A 22,540-nucleotide genomic window follows, 5' to 3' on the forward strand; every position below is an offset into this window, starting at 1 on the left:
TTGTTTACATGTGAATTAAAGCTATATGTGGCTGCAATGATGAAATGGATGGGAGTGCATGTGCTTTGACAGCTAGGTTGAATAAATTAAAGGGAGTGCATGTGGCTTGGCTGGAATGATTGGAATGCAATCTGAAATGGGATGTGTTGGTGTGAATTTCTGGTACAAAGGGCCTCCTTTGGTCTTCAATTTCGTCCATCTACTTGGCTTCAAGTATATGCAATCCATTTAACTTCCCAAACTACTCCAAAATGCACCCTTTTGCATACTTTGCCCTTAGAACCTGAAAACACACAAAAGAAGCATAAAGGACTAAAATAACTAAAGAAACATAACGTAAATGCACGAGAACAAGCCATTTAAGTCGCATGAATATGCTCCTATCAAACGCACGGCTCTCAAAGTGTTACAATGTGGATTTTATTGTTCTAGTATTTTTAAGGATGCTAGAACATTTTGCTGAACATGTGATAAATGCCAAAGAATGGGTGGCATTAGTGCAAAGGACCAAATGCTGCAGGTTTCTATCCTAAATGTTGAAATTTTTTATGTTTGGGGTATTGATTTTATGGGTCCCTTCCCTTCATCGTATGGTTTCATGTATATTTTGCTTGCAGTTGATTATGTGTCAAAATGGGTGGAAGCCAAGGCCACCCGGACTAATGATTCTAAAGTGGTTGCAGAGTTTATTAGAACTAACATTTTTGCAAGGTTTGGAATGCCACGAGTGATCATTAGTGATGGAGGGTCACACTATTGCAATCGGACCATTGAAGCGTTATTAAGGAAATACCATGTCACCCATAAGGTTTCTACACCTTACCATCCTCAAACGAATGGCCAAGCCGAGCTTTCCAACCGAGAGATCAAGCAAATACTTGAGAAGACTGTTGGGCCAACAAGGAAGGATTGGAGCTTACGGTTAGATGATGCACTTTGGGCGTATCGTACGGCATACAAAACCCCCATTGGGATGTCCCCCTTCCGACTTGTCTATGGCAAGGCGTACCATTTGATGTGAGAATTATACGCACACAAATTAAACCCTCTTTTTATCAATTGTAGTGAAGAATGTAAGTAGGGATCGTTCTGGACCGGGGATTAGGAGGGATTGTTAATCTTTGACTCAAAAACGTAGAAACACAATATAAAACACTATACTAGACTCAAAGAATGCAAAACTAAACTTTAAAACACAAAAACAAACCAAAAGACTCAAAACAGCCCCAAAACACTCAAAACTGCCTTAAAAACACAATCTGGGCAGTTTTGAGCACTAGACACAACTTTGGACGAAAATTGGTTTTAACTTGACCTAAGACACTTAAAAACACAAACTAAATTGATTTCTAACTAATTTGACACTCTAAGTAAAGGGGGATTTTGATTTTGACGAATTTGAAAACAAAACTTAAAACTTTGTAAAACGAACAGATTTTAAAACGAATTTGGATTTAATGAATGGGATGGAAGCTAGCTAAGGGGTTCATCTCCACACATGTTATACTTGCACACAAAACGATTTCTAATTGCTTTTCAATAAACCATGAATTCTCAACGCCCCAGATTAACCGTGAATTGCACTAATTAACCCTCAGATTTTCCTAACGTTATTGAATTGGATGATTGCATACGACAACCCAAAACATTCCCCACAAGTCCCCTACATGATTGCATAATAGAGATACAAGCAAGAATCATTAAGCTCTATGAAAACCATAAGCATTGACGAAGCACTTGTTACTATGATTGCATGAAACTTATGCCAAGAATTTACTTAACGCGATTGAGATCATCAACCTTTACTACTTGTGAATATAATTCCATAACGATTAGGTGAAATTTCCTTATATCCTAGCATCCAATTTATGCATGATAATTAAGCGTGCACTCTCAACCAACACACACAAATCAATGTAATTCACATAGATAAGTAAATTGAATTCACAACTTATGAAACGCAATTAGAAGTAATCAAATCATATTGCAAGCGTAAACATGTGTTTCGAATCCCCCCCTAGCCAAGGGGGGGTTTAGTTCCTCATACGCACAAAACAAAGAGAATTGAAGTTAAACATTGAAATCAAAGGAAAAGAACACCTAGAAATTCCAGCGACGCGAACTTGAATTGCATGAACTTCCGAGCTTCCTTCTCCTCCTCCTTGGTGCGGCAAGGGTCTAGGGACAGGTTTTAGGGCCTTAGGTGAATGGATGTATGGTTATGGAGGGATGTAGTAGTGTTTAGGGGAAGGGGATGGTGCGGCCAAGGTCTAAAACTAAGGAAAGGGGTGTTTGGTGGCTGCGACAAGTGTGTGGAGAGGTTTGGATGAATTTCTGGAGTGAATGAAGGTATATGAGAGGTGGTCCTCTGATCTAGGGGTTAATATGAGTATATATAGGCACTTAAAACCCTAGGCTAATCAGATATGGACTTGAATAACCCAAATCAACTAGGAAATAGGCTTAGAAATCAGAAATAGAGAGGGATAATGCTTCCTAGGTGCGGCAGGTATGGGATAAGGTGATAAGGCTTCTAGAATGCCTTGCAAGGCAAGGGAAATCAGATTTCTAGAAGGGTTTGGGCGCCACCTTTGTAGGAGATAAGATAAGGTTCCTAAAATCATGCTTTAAGTGCCAAATTTGTAGGGAAAAAGGGATAAGGGTGCGGCAAAGCTTAGGGATAATGTTTAGGGCTTCTAGAAAGCCCTAAAACTAAGGGGAATTGGATAAAACCCACGGCAAGGATAGGATAGGGCATCTAAGGCTTCTAGAAACCCTCCAAGATAAGGTAAAGTGCATGGCATCCCTATAGGATTAGGATAAGGTGTCCTAAATGGATAAGGACTCCTCATTGCACTTGGAAACTTTGGCTATTAGGATTAGGAAACCTTGTCTTCATCATTCCTTCTTCATCTTGGACTCCTTTTCCTTCTTGGACTTGGAAAACTTCTTTGTTGCTTCTCTTGAGACCATTGGGATTTAACTTTCCTACTTCAAGTAGGAAACCTTGTTTGAGTAGGAATCTTCATTCTTCTAGGAATCCATCTTCAACTAGGAAACCCATTTCCATTGGGGACTTTCCTACTTCAACTAGGAAACCTTGCTCAAGTAGGAAACATCATCTTCAAATCTTCAATTTCGTCCATCCTCTTGGCTCCAAGCATATGATGTCCATTCCAAGCTCTAATTTGCTCCAAAAGGCTCCAAAATGCATCCTTTTGCATACTTTGCCCTTAAAACCTGAAAATACATAAAACTAGCTTAAAAGACTACTTTACCAAGGAAAAACACTTTAAATGCACAAGAACAAGCTAAACTAAGGTGCATAAATATGCTCCTATCAAATTCCCCCACACTTAGCTCTTGCTAGTCCTCGAGCAAAACAAAATGAAACAAAGTAAATAACGAAGTAACCCGAGTAAAACACAATCTACACCTTCCAACAATCGCCTCAGGGATTTCCAATGCACATAACATGTTAAAAATCATCATTCCCACAGATTTTAGCCATCTTTACGCTTAAGCATTTACTTAATCATAGTCACTACTCATTAGTTCACAAATAACCAATTTAAAACATGATTTGAATGTAGTAACATGCCTTAGAGAATTTCCTCAATTCCTTACTAGATATGCACTCAATTTTCACACAGATTTTCTGACTACACACCCTATACTAGTTATATGTGAGAAGATAGATGTAAATATGAAAACGAAGGCTCACATATATGTATGACAAGGAAAGCACTTTTTCGGCATTAAATAGCATGTTTATCAATATGATCTCATGAATGGAATGCTACTACTTAGATGCGAGAACCAGTGACACCATATGCTCGTACCAATTTTAAACTCCACAAATTGAAACACATAACACTCAAGATTAAAGTCAAGGGTTGTAACGGGGCTAGGGATATTGGCTAACAAAGAAGGGTAAAGGATAAACAAAAGTTCTTTAAAGCAATAGTAAGCAAAGTAATGAATTTGACACTTAAACTCTCTTCAAATGGCCGAAATCAATTAGTACACACAAGGGAAGATTCATGCAACATTTAGGGTCAAATTCACTCTTTTGGACCCTTCCTTCAACAACCAACACTTGTGAGTTCATTCTCACTTATTTTCCAACTCTTTTTCTTTCTTTTCAACACTTTTCTATTTTCTTTTGATTTTTCTACGAATTTCTCTTCTTTTCTTCTTTTTTTTTTTCTTTTCTTTTCTTTTTTTTTTCGTGCCCTATCATCTTCCCCCACACTCGTTTCCTGCCATAAATTGACCAAAGGAGTTCACCCTAAGTCGTGCTTTACTATCCTTTAAGAACAAAGGTATGGAAAGTCCTAATCTAGGCTAGGTGAGGATAATGTGGCTAACAATGAAAATAGGCTAAATAAGGCTCAAAAGGGGTTTAAACCTACAATACAAATGACAAGGGTGGATTCGGCTATTTGGCTATGGTGGTGACTACTACACAACTTCATCTTGTTATTTGTTATGCTAATCAATTTCATGCTTTGAATAAAATGGGTATGAGTTCTAGTATTTGGAACTATAGTGATGAAACGCCTTCTAAGTAGTAACCAAGCAAAGAATAATGAGATCATGCAACGACTTTAGAAAACAAGAATGCACAGATTTGACCTCTCCAAATAAACGTTTAGGCTCAAGTCTCACAAGGTTGTAGCATTTGTTTGAGTTCCTTCCTTCAAGCATGTTACAAAAACTAATTTTTTCTTCTTTTTGATTACATGTGAAGTCATAAGTTATAACCACAACCAAGCATAAACAAAGAGTAAATCAAACTTCCATCCATGTTAATCATTCTCTTTAATAGTCATGCAATTACAAACCGAATCCTCATCATTGTGTTGGAAGGTACCCTAAGACACACAAAAACAACTTAAAAACAACTCTTTTTGGGTTTTCAAAACAATTTTTTTTCAATTTTTATGGGTTTTTCGGATTTTTAAGTCAACACACTCTAAAACACTCTAAAACAGCCTAAAAACACTTAAAAACCGCAAGACACAACATTAGAAGTTATGGTGGATAAAACCCTACGAATTTGCATCAAAACACTTTGGTTACCCCCCCACACTTAAATCAAACATTGTCCTCAATGTTTCAAGCATAGACTCACACAAATAACAAACAAACAAACAAAACAACATCTAACAACCTAACATGGCAGAAACAAAATCAACAACAAAGAGAAGAGTTTAGGAACGCAAATCTGGAATTGGAGTGCTTTCTCGGTCTTCCTTTGTTGAATGCATGGGTTGCCTCCCAAGTAGCGCTTGCTTTAACGTCGTACAGCCGGACGAAACCTCATTCACTCCTTACTAGGGCCCACGGCATGCAAGGGAAGCTCTTCCACGGCATGCTCCACAAAGGTGTCATAATAGGGCTTCAAATGATGCCCGTTCACCTTGAATTCGTGTCCCGTTTTCAAGCTTTGGATTTGGACTGCACCATGAACAAAAACATTAGTAATAACAAATGGTCCAATCCACTTAGAACGTAACTTACCGGGAAACAAACGTAAACAGGAATTGAACAATAGCACTTTCTGCCCAATAGAGAATGATTTCCCATGGATCATGTTGTCATGGAAAGCTTTGGTCTTTTGCTTGTAAATGCTTGCATTATCGTACACCTCGTGCCTTATCTCATCAAGCTCATTTAATTGCAATCTCCTTTGACTTCCCGCTTCGTCGAGGTTCATGTTAAACTTCTTGACGGCCCAAAGTGCTTTGTGCTCCAATTCAACGGGAAGATGGCACGCCTTGCCATAGACAAGTCGAAAGGGGGACATCCCAATGGGGGTTTTGTACGCCGTACGATACGCCCAAAGTGCATCATCTAACCGTAAGCTCCAATCCTTCCTTGTTGGCCCAACGGTCTTCTCAAGTATTTGCTTGATCTCTCGGTTGGAAACCTCGGCTTGGCCATTTGTTTGAGGATGGTAAGGTGTAGAAACCTTATGGGTGACATGGTATTTCCTCAATAACACTTCAATGGTTCGATTGCAAAAGTGTGACCCTTGCAAAAATGTTAGTTCTAATAAAATCTGCAACCACTTTAGAATCATTAGTCCGGGTGGCTTTTGCTTCCACCCACTTCGACACATAATCAACCGCAAGCAAAATATACGTAAAACCATATGATGATGGAAAGGGACCCATAAAGTCAATACCCCAAACATCAAAAATTTCAACATTTAGGATAGAAACCTGCGGCATTTGGTCCCTTGCACTAATACCACCTCTTCTTTGGCATTTATTGATAGGAGCATATTAATGCGACTTAAATGGCTTGTTCTCGTGCATTTACGTTATGTTTCTTTAGTTATTTTAGTACTTTAAGCTATTTTCGTGTGTTTGTAGGTCCAAAGGGCTAAAGGAGCAAAATGATGCATTTTGGAGACTTTTGGAGCACTTTTGGGCTAAGGATGGATAGCTTATGCTTGGAGCCAAAGTGTTGGACGAAATTATTGAAGACCAAAGTGTTGGAACCTTGTTCCCTTTAGTTTTAGGACATTTAAACCTTTCCTATATCCTTAGCCGTGCATAACATTCCAACATTCCACTCCTTCATTTCAGCCACACTCCCACATATCATTACTTATCATCACCACTTATCACTTAACAAACCATTCACTTATCACTTATCAAACCATTCACTTATCACTTATCAAACCATTCACTTATCACTTATCATAACCATTCACTTATCACTTATCATAACCATAACCATGCATTTCCAACCTAATCACTCACCCACACAATCTGCCATCATTCACACAAACATCATCATTGCACATCAACACATTCCAACACTCCCACATGCATTCATCATCATTCACCCTAGCTTTAATTCACATGCTTTCCCAATAAATAAAACAGCCATTCCACATGCATTTCCAACCCACATGCACCCTTTAATCATTTAACCTAGCTGTCATTGCACATGCATTCATCATCATAAACAATCAGCCATTCCACATGCATTTCCACCCACATGCTTCATAATCATTCAACCAACTTTGCACATGCATTCATCATCACAACCTAGCTGTCATATTCCCTCTTTTCTTCCTTCATTCACCTATAAATAAGCATCCATTGCATTCATACACAATTCATTCTTCCATTTTCAGAAATTCACCAAAGAGAGCCCTTTGTAACGTGAGTCTCCCTACCAATCCAAACACCACCAGAAATCATCCCATTGCCGTGGCCTCCTCCTTCCATTTTCACCACTCCCCAAACCATTCACACCATCAAACTATCCTTAGACCTTGTGCTACAACGAAGAGGAAGATAAGAGGGCCTAAACGTTCATACAATTCAAGTTTGAGTTGTTGGAATGTTTAGGTGTTTCTTTGATTTCAATGTTTAATTTCAATACCCTTTGTTTTGTACGAATGAGGAATGGAAGAGAAGAGGGCCTAAACGTTCATACAATTCAAGTTTGAGTTGTTGGAATGTTTAGGTGTTTCTTTGATTCTTTGTTTTGTATCATGAGGAACTAAACCCCCCCTGGTTAGGGGGGGATTCGAAATATATGTTTATGCTTGCATTTTGATTTGATTACTTCTAATTGCGTTTCATAAGTTGTGGATTCAATTTGTTTAACTGTTTGATTGATAACTTATTTATGTATGTTTATTGAGAGTACACGCTTAATTTTCATGCATGAATATGACGCTAGAATATAAGTGAGTTTCACGTAATAGTTACGAACTTATATTCACAAGTAGTGGAGGTTGCTTATAAACAATCGCGTTAAACGAATTCTTGGCATAAGTTTCATGCAATCATAGTAACGAATGCCTCGTCAACACTTATAATTTTCATAGAGCGTAATGATTCTTGCTTGTATCTCTATTATGCAATCATGTAGGGGACTTGTGGGGAATGTTTTGGGTTGTCGTATGCAATCATCCAATTCAATAACGTTAGGAAGATTTGAAGGTTAATTAGTGCATCACGGTTAACTTGGGGTGTTGAGAATTCATGGTTTATTGAAATGCAATTGGAAATCGTTTTATATGCAAGTGTAACATGTGTGGAGATGAACCCCTTAGCTAGTCATCCCATCCATTCAAATCCATCACATTCATATTTACATTCTGTTTTTAATTAGAATCTGTGCAATTAGTTTAATTTCGTCCAAAACTCAATCCCCCCTTACTTTAATGTCCAAATTAGTTAGAAATCAATTTAGTTTGTGTTTTTAAGAGTCTTGAGTCAAGTTACAACTTAATTTCGTCCAAATTTGGGTTTAAGGTCAGAAACTGCCTAGTTAGTGTTTTTAGGCAGTTTTGAGTCTTTTGAACTTGTTTTGAGTCCTTTGAGTCTTTGTATTGTTCAAATTAGTTAGAAAGTGTTTTGGTTTGTGTTTATAAGTATTTTGATTCAATTTGTTACCCAAATTCGTCCAAAGTACTCAAAGTGCTCAAAACTGCCCAGAAAGTGTTTTTAAGGCAGTTTTGAGTGTTTTGGTGCTGTTTTGAGTCTTTTGGTTTGTTGTAGTGTTTTAAAGTTTAGTTTTGCATTCTTTGAGTCTAGTAGAGTGTTTTATATTGTGTTTTTACGTTTTTGAGTCAAATCCAAGTGATTAACAATCCCTCCTAATCCCCGGTCCAGAACGATCCCTACTTATACTTATACTACAATTGTCAAAAAGAGGGTTTAATTTGTGTGCGTATAATTCTCGCATCATTTATCACATGTTAAGCAAAACGTTCTAGCATCCTTAAAAACACTAGGCCAATAAAATCCACATTGTAATACTTTGAGGGCCGTGCGTTGTGTGCCAAAGTGCCCTCCTCATGCATATGTATGACAAAAACTCAAAATTGAATGACATTCAGAATCATGCACACAACGACGTATAATCTGATCGGGACAAAATTTCCATAAGTACGGATCATCCCACACATAAAACCGTGCATCATGCCTAAGTTTATCACGTTGGTGTCTAGTGAACTCAATTGGAATTCGTTTTGACACCAAAAAATTAACAATATCGGCATACCAAGGTGCACTAACCTTAATGGACAGCAATTGTTCATCGGGGAATGTCTCGGCAATGGGTAGGGCCTCTTCATTGTGCACCATTCGGCTTAGGTGATCAGCCACCACGTTTTCACTTCCCTTCTTGTCCCGAATCTCTATGTCGAACTCTTGAAGTAGCAACATCCATCGAATTAGCCGTGGCTTGGCCTCCTTTTTTAGTGAGCAAGTACTTCAGAGCTGCATGATCAGTGAAAACAATTACTTTAGTACCAATTAGATATGATCGAAATTTATCTAAAGCAAAGACAACGGCAAGAAGTTCTTTTTCCGTAGTGGAGTAGTTCAACTGGGCATCGTTCAACGTCTGTGAGGCATAGTAGATGACATGCGGCCTCTTGTCCTTTCTTTGTCCCAAAACAGCCCCTAAAGCATAATCGGACGCATCACACATAAGCTCGAATGGGAGGCTCCAATCCGGGGGAACAATAATGGGTGCCGTGGTCAACAACTCCTTGAGTTGGTTGAATGATGCCGTGCACTCCTTGGTGAATTCAAACGTCACGTCTTTTTGTAGGAGACGGCAAAGAGGTTGTGCAACCTTCGAGAAATCCTTGATAAACCTACGATAGAAACCTGCATGGCCAAGAAAAGAACGAACCTCTCTAACCGAAGTTGGAGAGGGTAAGTGACGTACAAGATCTATTTTCGACTTATCAACCATCAAGAAAACAATAGAAAGCATAACCGGCTAACCTCTCAAGCATTTGGTCGATGAATGGCAATGGGAAGTGATCCTTCCTTGTTGCGGCGTTTAGCTTTCTATAATCGATGCACACCCTCCAACCGGTTTGAATGCGTTGAGGAACAAGTTCATTCTCGGCATTTGCAGCCACAGTCACCCCAGATTTCTTCGGAACGCATTGAACGGGTGAGACCCACTTACTATCCGAGATTGGATAGATTACTCCACAATCCAAAAGCTTGATTACCTCCTTCTTCACAACTTCCATCATCGGAGGGTTGAGACGGCGTTGAGCCTCTCGGGATGTTTTAGACCCCTCCTCTAGAAGTATGCGATGCATGCATGTAGTGGGGCTAATTCCCTTGATGTCGGCCAAGGTCCATCCAATTGCCGTTTTGTACTCCTTAAGCACTCGCACCAATTTGCTCTCTTCTTGTGCCGTGAGTGAGGATGAAATAATGACGGGCAACGTGTCATCCTCGCCCAAGAAAACGTACTTCAAATGACTAGGCAACGGCTTAAGTTCAAGTGTAGGTGGCTGCACAACTGAGGGAAGCATTTTATTAGCCGAAACTGAACTTAAAATAGGGTCCGAATACTTACCTGATTGTGTTGGCAATGACTCGAGGGCAGCCACCATCTCAATGACCTCATCATTAGGGGGCACGGCAAAAGAATGATCATGCATGCCGTGGGTTCCCATGGTTGTGGCTTCCATGTTTTGCTTGTCCATGCCTTGTGCAATGACCAATTCAAGTGCATCGTTGTTCAATTTGTCAAAATAGTCCTGCGACAAAGAGTCAATTACATCAATAGCAAAACATGAATGATTCTCACTAGGGTACTTCATAGAATCAGAAAGATTAAATTTAATAACTTCCCCATCAAATTCCATCGTCAACGTGCCATTATAGACGTCAATCTTTGTCCGAGCAGTTTTCATGAATGGCCTTCCGAGGAGGATGGGCAATGAAGGGGCATGGTCTGATTCATCCATCTCAAGTACGTAGAAGTCCGCCGGGAAGATCAAATGATTAATGATAGGAGCATATTCATGCGACTTAAATGGCTTGTTCTCGTGCATTTACGTTATGTTTCATTAGTTATTTTAGTCCTTTATGCTTCTTTTGTGTGTTTTCAGGTTCTAAGGGCAAAGTATGCAAAATGGTGCATTTTGGAGTAGTTTGGGGCGTTAAATGGATTGGATATACTTGAAGCCAAGTAGATGGACGAAATTGAAGACCAAAGGAGGCCCTTTGTACCAGAAATTCACACCAACACATCCCATTTCAGATTGCATTCCAATCATTCCAGCCAAGCCACATGCACTCCCTTTAATTTATTCAACCTAGCTGTCAAAGCACATGCACATTCACCCTAATCATTCACATACACAATCTGCCATCATTCACACATTCATTCCACATGCATTCCCTTCACAAATCAGCCACATGCACTTTGCCTTTCATCATTGCACCATAAATCAGCCACATGCACCCATAATCATTCATCCAACTTTGCACATGCATTCATCATCATAACCTAGCTGTCATTACCCTTTAATCACATGCATAAATCAGCCACATGCATCTCCCATCACCATTTCAGATTTCCACCAAGTTCCTAGCTGTCATATTCCCTCCTTTTCACCTATAAATAAGCATCCATTGCAGCCACAATTCATTCATTCCCATTCATACACAATTCATTCACCATTCACGCCAGAAATTCATCCCCTCTCTATAACACATCCATACTTCACCATTCTTCATATTTTCTGCACAAAAAGAAGCCTTGAGGTCCCCTACATCCATCCCTATCCTAAACACATCATTCTACACCATCCATAACTCCCCATCCCTCCAAACCTATCCTTAGACCTTGTGCTACAACGAAGAGGAGGAGAAGAGTGCCTAAACGTTCATACAATTCAAGTTTGAGTTGTTGGAATGTTTAGGTGTTTCTTTTCCTCGATTCCAATGTTTAATTTCAATTCTCTTTGTTTTGTACGTATGAGGAACTAAACCCCCCCCCTTGGCTAGGGGGGGATTCAAAATATATGTTTATGCTTGCATTTTGATTTGATTACTTCTAATTGCGTTTCATAAGTTGTGGATTCAATTTGTTTAACTGTTTGATTGATAACTTATTTATGTATGTTTATTGAGAGTATACGCTTAATTTTCATGCATGAATATGACGCTAGAATATAAGTGAGTTTCACCTAATAGTTACGAACTTATATTCACAAGTAGTGGAGGTTGCTTATAAACAATCGCGTTAAACGAATTCTTGGCATAAGTTTCATGCAATCATAGTAACGAATGCCTCGTCAACACTTATAATTTTCATAGAGCGTAATGATTCTTGCTTGTATCTCTATTATGCAATCATGTAGGGGACTTGTGGGGAATGTTTTGGGTTGTCGTATGCAATCATCCAATTCAATAACGTTAGGAAGATTTGAAGGTTAATTAGTGCATCACGGTTAACTTGGGGTGTTGAGAATTCATGGTTTATTGAAATGCAATTGGAAATCTTTTTATTATGCAAGTGTAACATGTGTGGAGATGAACCCCTTAGCTAGCCATCCCATCCATTCAATTCCATCACATTCATACTTACAATCTGTTTTAATTAGAATCTGTGCAATTAGTTTAATTTCGTCCAAAACTCAATCCCCCCTTGCTTTAGTGTCCAACTTAGTTAGAAAGTGTCTTAGTTTGTGTTTCTAAGTGTTTTGATTCATTTTATTACCCAATTTCGTCCAAAGTAGTCAAAGTGCTCAAAACTGCCCAGAAAGTGTTTTTAAGGCAGTTTTGAGTGTTTTGGGTGCTGTTTGAGTCTTTTGGTTTGTTTTAGTGTTTTAAGTGTTTAGTTTTGCATTCTTTGAGTCTAGTTTAGTGTTAAAGTGTCTTAGTTTGTGTTTATAAGTGTTTTGATTCAATTTATTACACACATTCGTCCAAATTCACCAAAGTGCTCAAAACTGCCCAGATTGTGTTTTTAAGGCAGTTTTGAGTGTTTTGGGGCTGTTTTGAGTCCTTTGGTTTGTTTTAGTGTTTTAAATGTTTAGTTTTGCATTCTTTGAGTCTAGTTTAGTGTTTTAAACTTTATTTTACGTTTTTGAGTCAGTTTCCAAGTGATTTTGCAATCCCTCCTAATCCCCGGTTAAGAACGATCCCTACTTATACTTATACTACAATTGATAAAAAGAGGGTTTAATTTGTGTGCGTATAATTCTCGCATCAAATTTTGGCGCCGTTGCCGGGGATTAGCAACTTTGCTAATCTCTTGGATTGTTTTATTTTCGTTTGTGTGTATATATTTTTAGTTTTATTTTGTTGATTTTAGAAGCACAACATGGCACTTGATAATGCTTATCTTTTGTCACAGCTCATGGAAAGGTCCCAAATGCAAAACGTTGATATAGTTGATCTTCAATCAAGGAATAACGTGTTTTCCAATACTTACAATTCGGATTGGAGTGATCATTCAACTTCTATGTGGTGGGAACCTCAAAATATTCAACAAGAAAGATATTGGGAGCCACCTCATATTCAATATGCCCAACCAAACTCAAATTCGTCAATAGATTATAATCAAATTCTTAATGAATTAAACTCTTTGGTGCAGGGTTCACAAAATCAAGCTAAGGAGACTCACCAAGAAACATATTGGCAACCATATGAGGATTCATATGCACCACCACAGCCTTCCCCTCAATCTTCACATCCAAATTCAGGTATATCAAATTATTATAAGGAAGTTATTCAACAACTGAATTCTGTGGAGCAGGGCAGGGAAGCTCAACCATTTCAACAAGACGCATTTTGGCGACCAATTGAGGATTTCTATCAAGCAAAAAAGTTGGCTGAGTGGAACAGTCAATTTAGGCAGAATGCAGAATGCATGGAACAAATTCAAGAACAAATGGTTGAAGATGAGCCCATGGATGAATTGCTACTGCTCGAAGAGGAGGAGGATGCACAAGGCACGGCAAGGGAAGAACAACCCTTGCCGCAACCTCCCAATATTCCTACACCACCCCATTCAAGTAAGGTTGTTCCAAATTTAATTATTTCTAACTTTGTTCCCCCAAATGCACCCTTCCCTGGCAGGTTCATGCAATCCATGAAAGATGAGGGGAAGAAAGACATCTTGGACACCTTTCCAACAATTCACGAGGAAAAAGTGGTTGAGGAGCATCTTGAATTCATCAAGGAGGAAATTGGAGTGGATCACACAGCCACAACCTTCAGAATGTCCAATCTGAATGAAAACATCCCTTGTGCATTTGTTGAATGTGCTGCGACTTTAGAGCCAATATTGCAGCCCATAGGTAAGCCACCAACTCAAATTCCAATTCCCACTTCAATTAATCGTGTGTTACATTCTTCATTGCAGGCACCTACTCAAATCCAATTTGGTGAAAGAGTTTACATGGATCTTAGGACAGATCTCTATTCCACTCCATACAAAGATCCAATTCTTGAATGTTTTGAGAAGCATTTCGTGGAGGATGTACTTAAGTTCTTATTGGAGCATGTAGGTAAGCCACCAACTCAAAATCCAAAGTTGTTTTTGACTAATATGTTATTGATGTCAATGATTAGAGCACCCACTCTTGAAATTCAACCATTGCCGGAACATTTCAAGTATCATCATCCATTCAATGATCAACTCCATGCCGTGGGTTCCATTAAGGCATGATTGTGTTCTTCGTCCGGCTGCAAGACGTTAAAGAAAGCGCTACTTGGGAGGCAACCCAATACAGTGAATAAAACAAAGCTTTTTCATTAATTTTCGAGAAATTACAAATGTATCTAACAAATGGAGCTTCACAAAGGTTGTTTTTGTTTTTGTTTGCGTGAAGACCCACCACGAGGCAAAACTCTAGAAGCGGAAGTCATCGAAGCAGGAGGCATCGAAGTAGGAGGCATCGGAGCAAGAGGCATCGGATATAGAGCATTCCAGGCCCCAATACTTGGCGGAACGCTGGATGACCCAGGAAAAAGGTGCCCCTGGAAGAAAGACGCAAGCTGTTGACGGTCACTTTGCATCCGACCTTGAGATTCTTGCATCTCATCAAGCTTCCTCTTCATGCCCGACGAATAGTTATTGGCAAGCACATGCAAAGTTCTATTCTCGTACTTAAGTTGTTTGATCTCTTGTTTCAGGTTCTCCACCTCCGCCATCAAAGATTCAACCTGATGGGAGCGAGCAAGGAGGCGTTGGCCCATGTTGGACACAGAGCCTGCGCACTGAACGCTGAGAGCCAGGGACTCTTGAACGGCCAACTCATCGGACCGTCCTGAAAGCAGCTGACTATCTCTGGGAGTGAGGAGGTTCCGAGCTACTATCGTAGCTGTTGTGGCGTCCTGCATCACGGAGTCTTCACCTGTAAGAGGACCGTTAGAAGATAAGAAAGAAGGGCGCCATACGTTACCTTGACGCGGCACGCCCGTATCACTGCGGAGACTCAATTCTAAGCTAAGGTTCGATGGGTTTGCCATTTTTCAAAAGTGTTCAAAGAGAAGGGGTGGACGGAGTAAATTTTCAAAAGGGCCGGAGACGAGTATCAAGAATGGGAAATCTTCAGAGTGTGTAAGTTGGCAGTGATCGATAGCTCTATAAAAAGCCAAGGCAACGCGTCCACCGATTCAAAAAGCCGGAATTTGAGGCGTAAAGTTCGGCGACGCTCCCTCGGCTTTTTCAGAAAACGCGTTCGACACGTGGAGGCCACCATCACAACTACACGTCTTTAGCCGACAAGCGCAAAGTTCGGCGACGCTTTCTCTGCTTTTCAGAAAGCGCCTGCTCAGAAATCGAAGAGGCGTCTTCAAAGATCGAAGAGTCGTCACTATTTCAAAAAGCTGGATTTGCGGGATCAAAACGTTTGTCGACAAGGGTAAAAGAACAGTACCACCACTTGCTATTGGGAAATCCCTATATTTGTCGACTTTCATCTTTTATGGCAAGGCAAACCTGAAGAAAATGCCCGACTCTTCCTCACCTCTGAGGGCGCACTCCCAGCAAAGCCTTTCGAAACACTCAATTCTTTCTTCTTCCCCAAAGATGATACCAGATGCCTGGAGTACAGATGACCCAGGAGGAAGCAGCACAACAAATACATGTGCTGATTCATTCACCGCTTCTTCAAAAGCAAAGGTATCTCATATCATCAAGGTCAAAAGCAAAGGTATCTCATATCATGCTCTTTCCATGTCTTTTCCTTTGTCTTTGTTATTACTTGCATGGCAAAGTGAAAGAAGCAATCAGCCGGCACTTGGAGTCTATCTAGACTCTATTCCCTGGTTGCTTACCTAGCTTTGCTGAGCTATCCTCTAACCCTCTTCAATACGAATTGGAGAGATTGAACAAAGAAACAGATAAGAGAATGAAGCTCAGACCTTCGGGGGAGACCAAAGGAAGCCTGCTGCCCAGTTCAAGAGTAGCACAAAGGAAAATCAACGATGGGAGCAGCGCAGTTCAAGAGTAAGCCTGTGGAATCACAAAGATCCAAGCCTCAATGCAATTACCAAGGAGAAGATGGAATTTACACTATATAACCAGATTTGCGTCTCTAAACTCTTCTCTTTGTTAACCACATTCTGCCATGTTTAGTATGTTTAGTTGCTTTTTGTGTGTTTACTTATGTTTTGTGTGAATCTATGCTTAAAACATTGAGGACAATGTTTGATTTAAGTGTGGGGGGGGTAACTAAGTATATTTGATGCAAATTCGTGGGATTTTATCACCCATAACTTCAAATGTTGTTCCTTGCTGTTTTAAGGTGTTTTTAAGATGTTTTAGAGTGTTTTAGTATGTTTTGTTTTATAACTCCGAAAATCACATAAAAATTTGAAAAACATGTTTTGAAAAGCCTAAAAAGAGTGTTTTAAGTCGTTTTTGTGTGTTTGTGTCTTAGGATACCTTCCAACACAATGATAAGGATTTGGTTTGTAATTGCATGACTGTTAAAAAGAGTTATAAACATAGAGAAAAGTTTGATTTACTCTTGGTATATGCTTGGTTATGGTTATAATGTATGACTTCACATGCAATCATAAAAGAAAAATTCGTTTTTGTAACATGCTTGAAGGAAGGAACTCAAACAAACGCTACAACCCTGTGAGACTCGAGCCATTACCTTCTTTGGAGAGTTATAATCTGTGATTCTTTGTTTTCTAAAGTTGTTGCATGATCTCATTATTCCTTGCTTGGTTGCTACTTAGAATGCAATTATATCATGATAGAACTAAATGCTAGAACTTATATCCGTTTCATTCAAAGCATGACATTGAATTGCATAACACATATCAAGATGAAGTTGTGTAACCACCACCATAGCCAAATAGCCTTACTTCCCATATTTCATATATGTTGTAAGTTTTAACCCCGTTGAGCCTTGTTTAGCCTTTATTCTTTGTTTACCCACATTTTCCTCACCTAGCCTAGAGTAGGACTTTCCTATACCCTTGTTCTTAAAGTATAGTGAGCATGACTTAAATGAATTCCTTTTGAGTTACATTATGCAAGAAAATGAGTGTGGGGGAGTAAAAGTTTGTTCTTACGTTTATATGTATGTTTTGAGATTCAAAAAAAAAAAAAAAAGAAAAGAAGAAGAAAAAAAAAAAAAAAAAAAAAAAAAAAAAGAGTGAAAATAAGTAAGAATGAACTCACGAGCGTTGATGGTTGAAGAAAGGGTCCAAAAAGTTGAATATGGCCCTAAGTTTTGTGTGATTTTCCCTTGGGTGTTCAAAGTTGACTTCTGCGTTCTTAAGGGAATTCTAAGTGCCTAATTCAATACTTTGCTCACTATTGCTTTAAGAATGTTTGTTTATCCTTCACCTTTCATTGTTAGCCAATACCCTAGCCCCGTTACAACCCTTTGACTTCTATCTTGAGTGTTATGTGTTTCAAAATGTGGAGTTTGGAATTGATATGAGCTTATGGAGTCACTGGTTCTCGCGTCTAAGTAGTAGCATTCCATTCATGAGATCATATCTAAACATGCTTATTAACTCCAGAAATTGCTCTCTTTGTGATATATATATGTGAGTGTTCGTTTTCATTAATCTTCTCACAAATGACTAGATTAGGGTGTGTAGTTAGAAAATCTGAGTGAAAATCGAGTGCATATCTTGTAAGGAATTGAGCAAATTCTCTAAGGCATGTTACTACATTCAAAACATGGTTTTAAATGCTTAATTGTGAAATAGTATGTGGTGACTATGATTAAGAATGTACTTAAGTGTGAAGATGACTAAAATCTGTGAGAATGATGATTTTTAACATGTCATGTGCATTGGAAATCCCTGAGACGATTGTTGGAAGGTTTAGGTTGTGTTTTACTTGTTTTGTTTCGTTTTGTTTTGTTTTGTTTTTCTTTCTGTTTTGCTCGAGGACTAGCAAAAGATAAGTGTGGGGGTATTTGATAGGAGCATATTCATGCGACTTAAATGGCTTGTTCTCGTGCATTTACGTTATGTTTCATTAGTTATTTTAGTCCTTTATGCTTCTTTTGTGTGTTTTCAGGTTCTAAGGGCAAAGTATGCAAAATGGTGCATTTTGGAGTAGTTTGGGGCGTTAAATGGATTGGATATACTTGAAGCCAAGTAGATGGACGAAATTGAAGACCAAAGGAGGCCCTTTGTACCAGAAATTCACACCAACACATCCCATTTCAGATTGCATTCCAATCATTCCAGCCAAGCCACATGCACTCCCTTTAATTTATTCAACCTAGCTGTCAAAGCACATGCACATTCACCCTAATCATTCACATACACAATCTGCCATCATTCACACATTCATTCCACATGCATTCCCTTCACAAATCAGCCACATGCACTTTGCCTTTCATCATTGCACCATAAATCAGCCACATGCACCCATAATCATTCATCCAACTTTGCACATGCATTCATCATCATAACCTAGCTGTCATTACCCTTTAATCACATGCATAAATCAGCCACATGCATCTCCCATCACCATTTCAGATTTCCACCAAGTTCCTAGCTGTCATATTCCCTCCTTTTCACCTATAAATAAGCATCCATTGCAGCCACAATTCATTCATTCCCATTCATACACAATTCATTCACCATTCACGCCAGAAATTCATCCCCTCTCTATAACACATCCATACTTCACCATTCTTCATATTTTCTGCACAAAAAGAAGCCTTGAGGTCCCCTACATCCATCCCTATCCTAAACACATCATTCTACACCATCCATAACTCCCCATCCCTCCAAACCTATCCTTAGACCTTGTGCTACAACGAAGAGGAGGAGAAGAGTGCCTAAACGTTCATACAATTCAAGTTTGAGTTGTTGGAATGTTTAGGTGTTTCTTTTCCTCGATTCCAATGTTTAATTTCAATTCTCTTTGTTTTGTACGTATGAGGAACTAAACCCCCCCCCTTGGCTAGGGGGGGATTCAAAATATATGTTTATGCTTGCATTTTGATTTGATTACTTCTAATTGCGTTTCATAAGTTGTGGATTCAATTTGTTTAACTGTTTGATTGATAACTTATTTATGTATGTTTATTGAGAGTATACGCTTAATTTTCATGCATGAATATGACGCTAGAATATAAGTGAGTTTCACCTAATAGTTACGAACTTATATTCACAAGTAGTGGAGGTTGCTTATAAACAATCGCGTTAAACGAATTCTTGGCATAAGTTTCATGCAATCATAGTAACGAATGCCTCGTCAACACTTATAATTTTCATAGAGCGTAATGATTCTTGCTTGTATCTCTATTATGCAATCATGTAGGGGACTTGTGGGGAATGTTTTGGGTTGTCGTATGCAATCATCCAATTCAATAACGTTAGGAAGATTTGAAGGTTAATTAGTGCATCACGGTTAACTTGGGGTGTTGAGAATTCATGGTTTATTGAAATGCAATTGGAAATCTTTTTATTATGCAAGTGTAACATGTGTGGAGATGAACCCCTTAGCTAGCCATCCCATCCATTCAATTCCATCACATTCATACTTACAATCTGTTTTAATTAGAATCTGTGCAATTAGTTTAATTTCGTCCAAAACTCAATCCCCCCTTGCTTTAGTGTCCAACTTAGTTAGAAAGTGTCTTAGTTTGTGTTTCTAAGTGTTTTGATTCATTTTATTACCCAATTTCGTCCAAAGTAGTCAAAGTGCTCAAAACTGCCCAGAAAGTGTTTTTAAGGCAGTTTTGAGTGTTTTGGGTGCTGTTTGAGTCTTTTGGTTTGTTTTAGTGTTTTAAGTGTTTAGTTTTGCATTCTTTGAGTCTAGTTTAGTGTTAAAGTGTCTTAGTTTGTGTTTATAAGTGTTTTGATTCAATTTATTACACACATTCGTCCAAATTCACCAAAGTGCTCAAAACTGCCCAGATTGTGTTTTTAAGGCAGTTTTGAGTGTTTTGGGGCTGTTTTGAGTCCTTTGGTTTGTTTTAGTGTTTTAAATGTTTAGTTTTGCATTCTTTGAGTCTAGTTTAGTGTTTTAAACTTTATTTTACGTTTTTGAGTCAGTTTCCAAGTGATTTTGCAATCCCTCCTAATCCCCGGTTAAGAACGATCCCTACTTATACTTATACTACAATTGATAAAAAGAGGGTTTAATTTGTGTGCGTATAATTCTCGCATCAATTAACCTGCACTAACACATCTTCCAAAACTCCCTTTGGATAGGCATTAGATCTATCGGCTAATTGTATAATCACACCATCGTTTTTCAACGCTCCTAGGTTCATAGATGCATAAATTGAATATGGCATGACATTTATAGATGCACCTAGGTCTAACATGGCAGATTCAAACCTAGAATTACCAATAACACACGGAATTGTAAAACTACCCAGATCTTTGCATTTTGGGGGCAGCTTGCGTTGTAAGATGGCTGAGACGTTTTCACCTACTTTGACCACCTCCTTGGTCGAAATCCTCCTCCTATTGGTGCAAAGTTCCTTCAAGAACTTGGCGTACCTCGGGACTTGTTTAATTGCATCCAAGAGGGGGATATTGACTTGAACTTTCCGAAACGTCTCCAAAATGTCCTTTTCCGCTTCTTCTTTCTTTGTTGGCTTAAACCTACTAGGAAAAGGAACATTCGCAGGAAAATCATTAGTATGAACCGAATTTGACACGTTTTTACCTTTATTGGATGAATTGGACAACTTGGGGTCACTTGGAACATGCGGCCCATTTGGTTCCACCTTGGCCGTGAGTGGCCTTTGCTCCTCCTCTTCAATTCTCAACTCGTCCTCCTCGTTGGAACGTGATTTGGATGGGTTGAGGTTGATAGGAGCATATTCATGCGACTTAAATGGCTTGTTCTCGTGCATTTACGTTATGTTTCTTTAGTTATTTTAGTACTTTAAGCTATTTTCGTGTGTTTGTAGGTCCAAAGGGCTAAAGGAGCAAAAAGATGCATTTTGGAGACTTTTGGAGCACTTTTGGGCTAAGGATGGATAGCCTATGCTTGGAGCCAAAGTGTTGGACGAAATTGAAGACCTAATTGAAGACCAAAGTGTTGGAACCTTGTTCCCTTTAGTTTTAGGACATTTAAACCATTCCTATATCCTTAGCCGTGCATAACATTCCAACATTCCACTCCTTCATTTCAGCCACACTCCCACATATCATTACTTATCATCACCACTTATCACTTATCATAATCACATATCATTACTTATCATCACCAGTTATCACTTATCATAAATCATTACTTATCATCACCACTTATCACTTATCATAATCACATATCATTACTTATCATCACCACTTATCACTTATCATAAATCATTACTTATCATCACCACTTATCACTTATCATAATCACATATCATACATTTATCATCACCACTTATCACTTATCATAATCACCCATAATCATTCACATAAATCAGCCACATGCATTCACTCTTCATAATTCAACCTAGCTGTCATGTTTCCCCTTTCATCATTCCCTCACATTCTTTAATTCAGCCAACACATGCTTACACATGCATTTTCAGCACCAAAGAATCATTGCACATGCATTTCCAACCCACATGCATCATTTAATCATTCAAACATGCAGCCACATTCACTTTACCTAGCTATCATGTTCCCTCTCCCATCCATTTTCAGATTTCCACCAACCAATCTAGTTGTCATTACACATGCATTCCCTTCTTTAATCATTCCTAGCTGCCATTCACATGTTCTCCTATCCCTTCTCTCCCTATAAAACCATGCATTGCATTCATTCAATTCATCTCATTCTTCCATACACATTTCAGTCACAAACACCAACCATTCCCTTGTGCCGTGGCCTCCTCCTTCCATTTTCACCACTCCCCAAACCATTCACACCATCAAACTATCCTTAGACCTTGTGCTACAACGAAGAGGAAGATAAGAGGGCCTAAACGTTCATACAATTCAAGTTTGAGTTGTTGGAATGTTTAGGTGTTTCTTTGATTTCAATGTTTAATTTCAATACTCTTTGTTTTGTACGAATGAGGAATGGAAGAGAAGAGGGCCTAAACGTTCATGCAATTCAAGTTTGAGTTGTTGGAATGTTTAGGTGTTTCTTTGATTCTCTTTGTTTTGTATCATGAGGAAGTAAACCCCCCCTTGGCTAGGGGGGGATTCGAAATATATGTTTATGCTTGCATTTTGATTTGATTACTTCTAATTGCGTTTCATAAGTTGTGGATTCAATTTGTTTAACTATTTGATTGATAACTTATTTATGTATGTTTATTGAGAGTGCACACTTAATTTTCATG

This window comes from the organism of the source record quoted next, unplaced genomic scaffold (genome assembly GCF_019419815.1).
Source record: "Pyrus x bretschneideri cultivar Hongxiangsu unplaced genomic scaffold, Pyrus_bretschneideri_v1 Contig31, whole genome shotgun sequence".
NCBI lineage: Eukaryota > Viridiplantae > Streptophyta > Magnoliopsida > Rosales > Rosaceae > Pyrus > Pyrus x bretschneideri.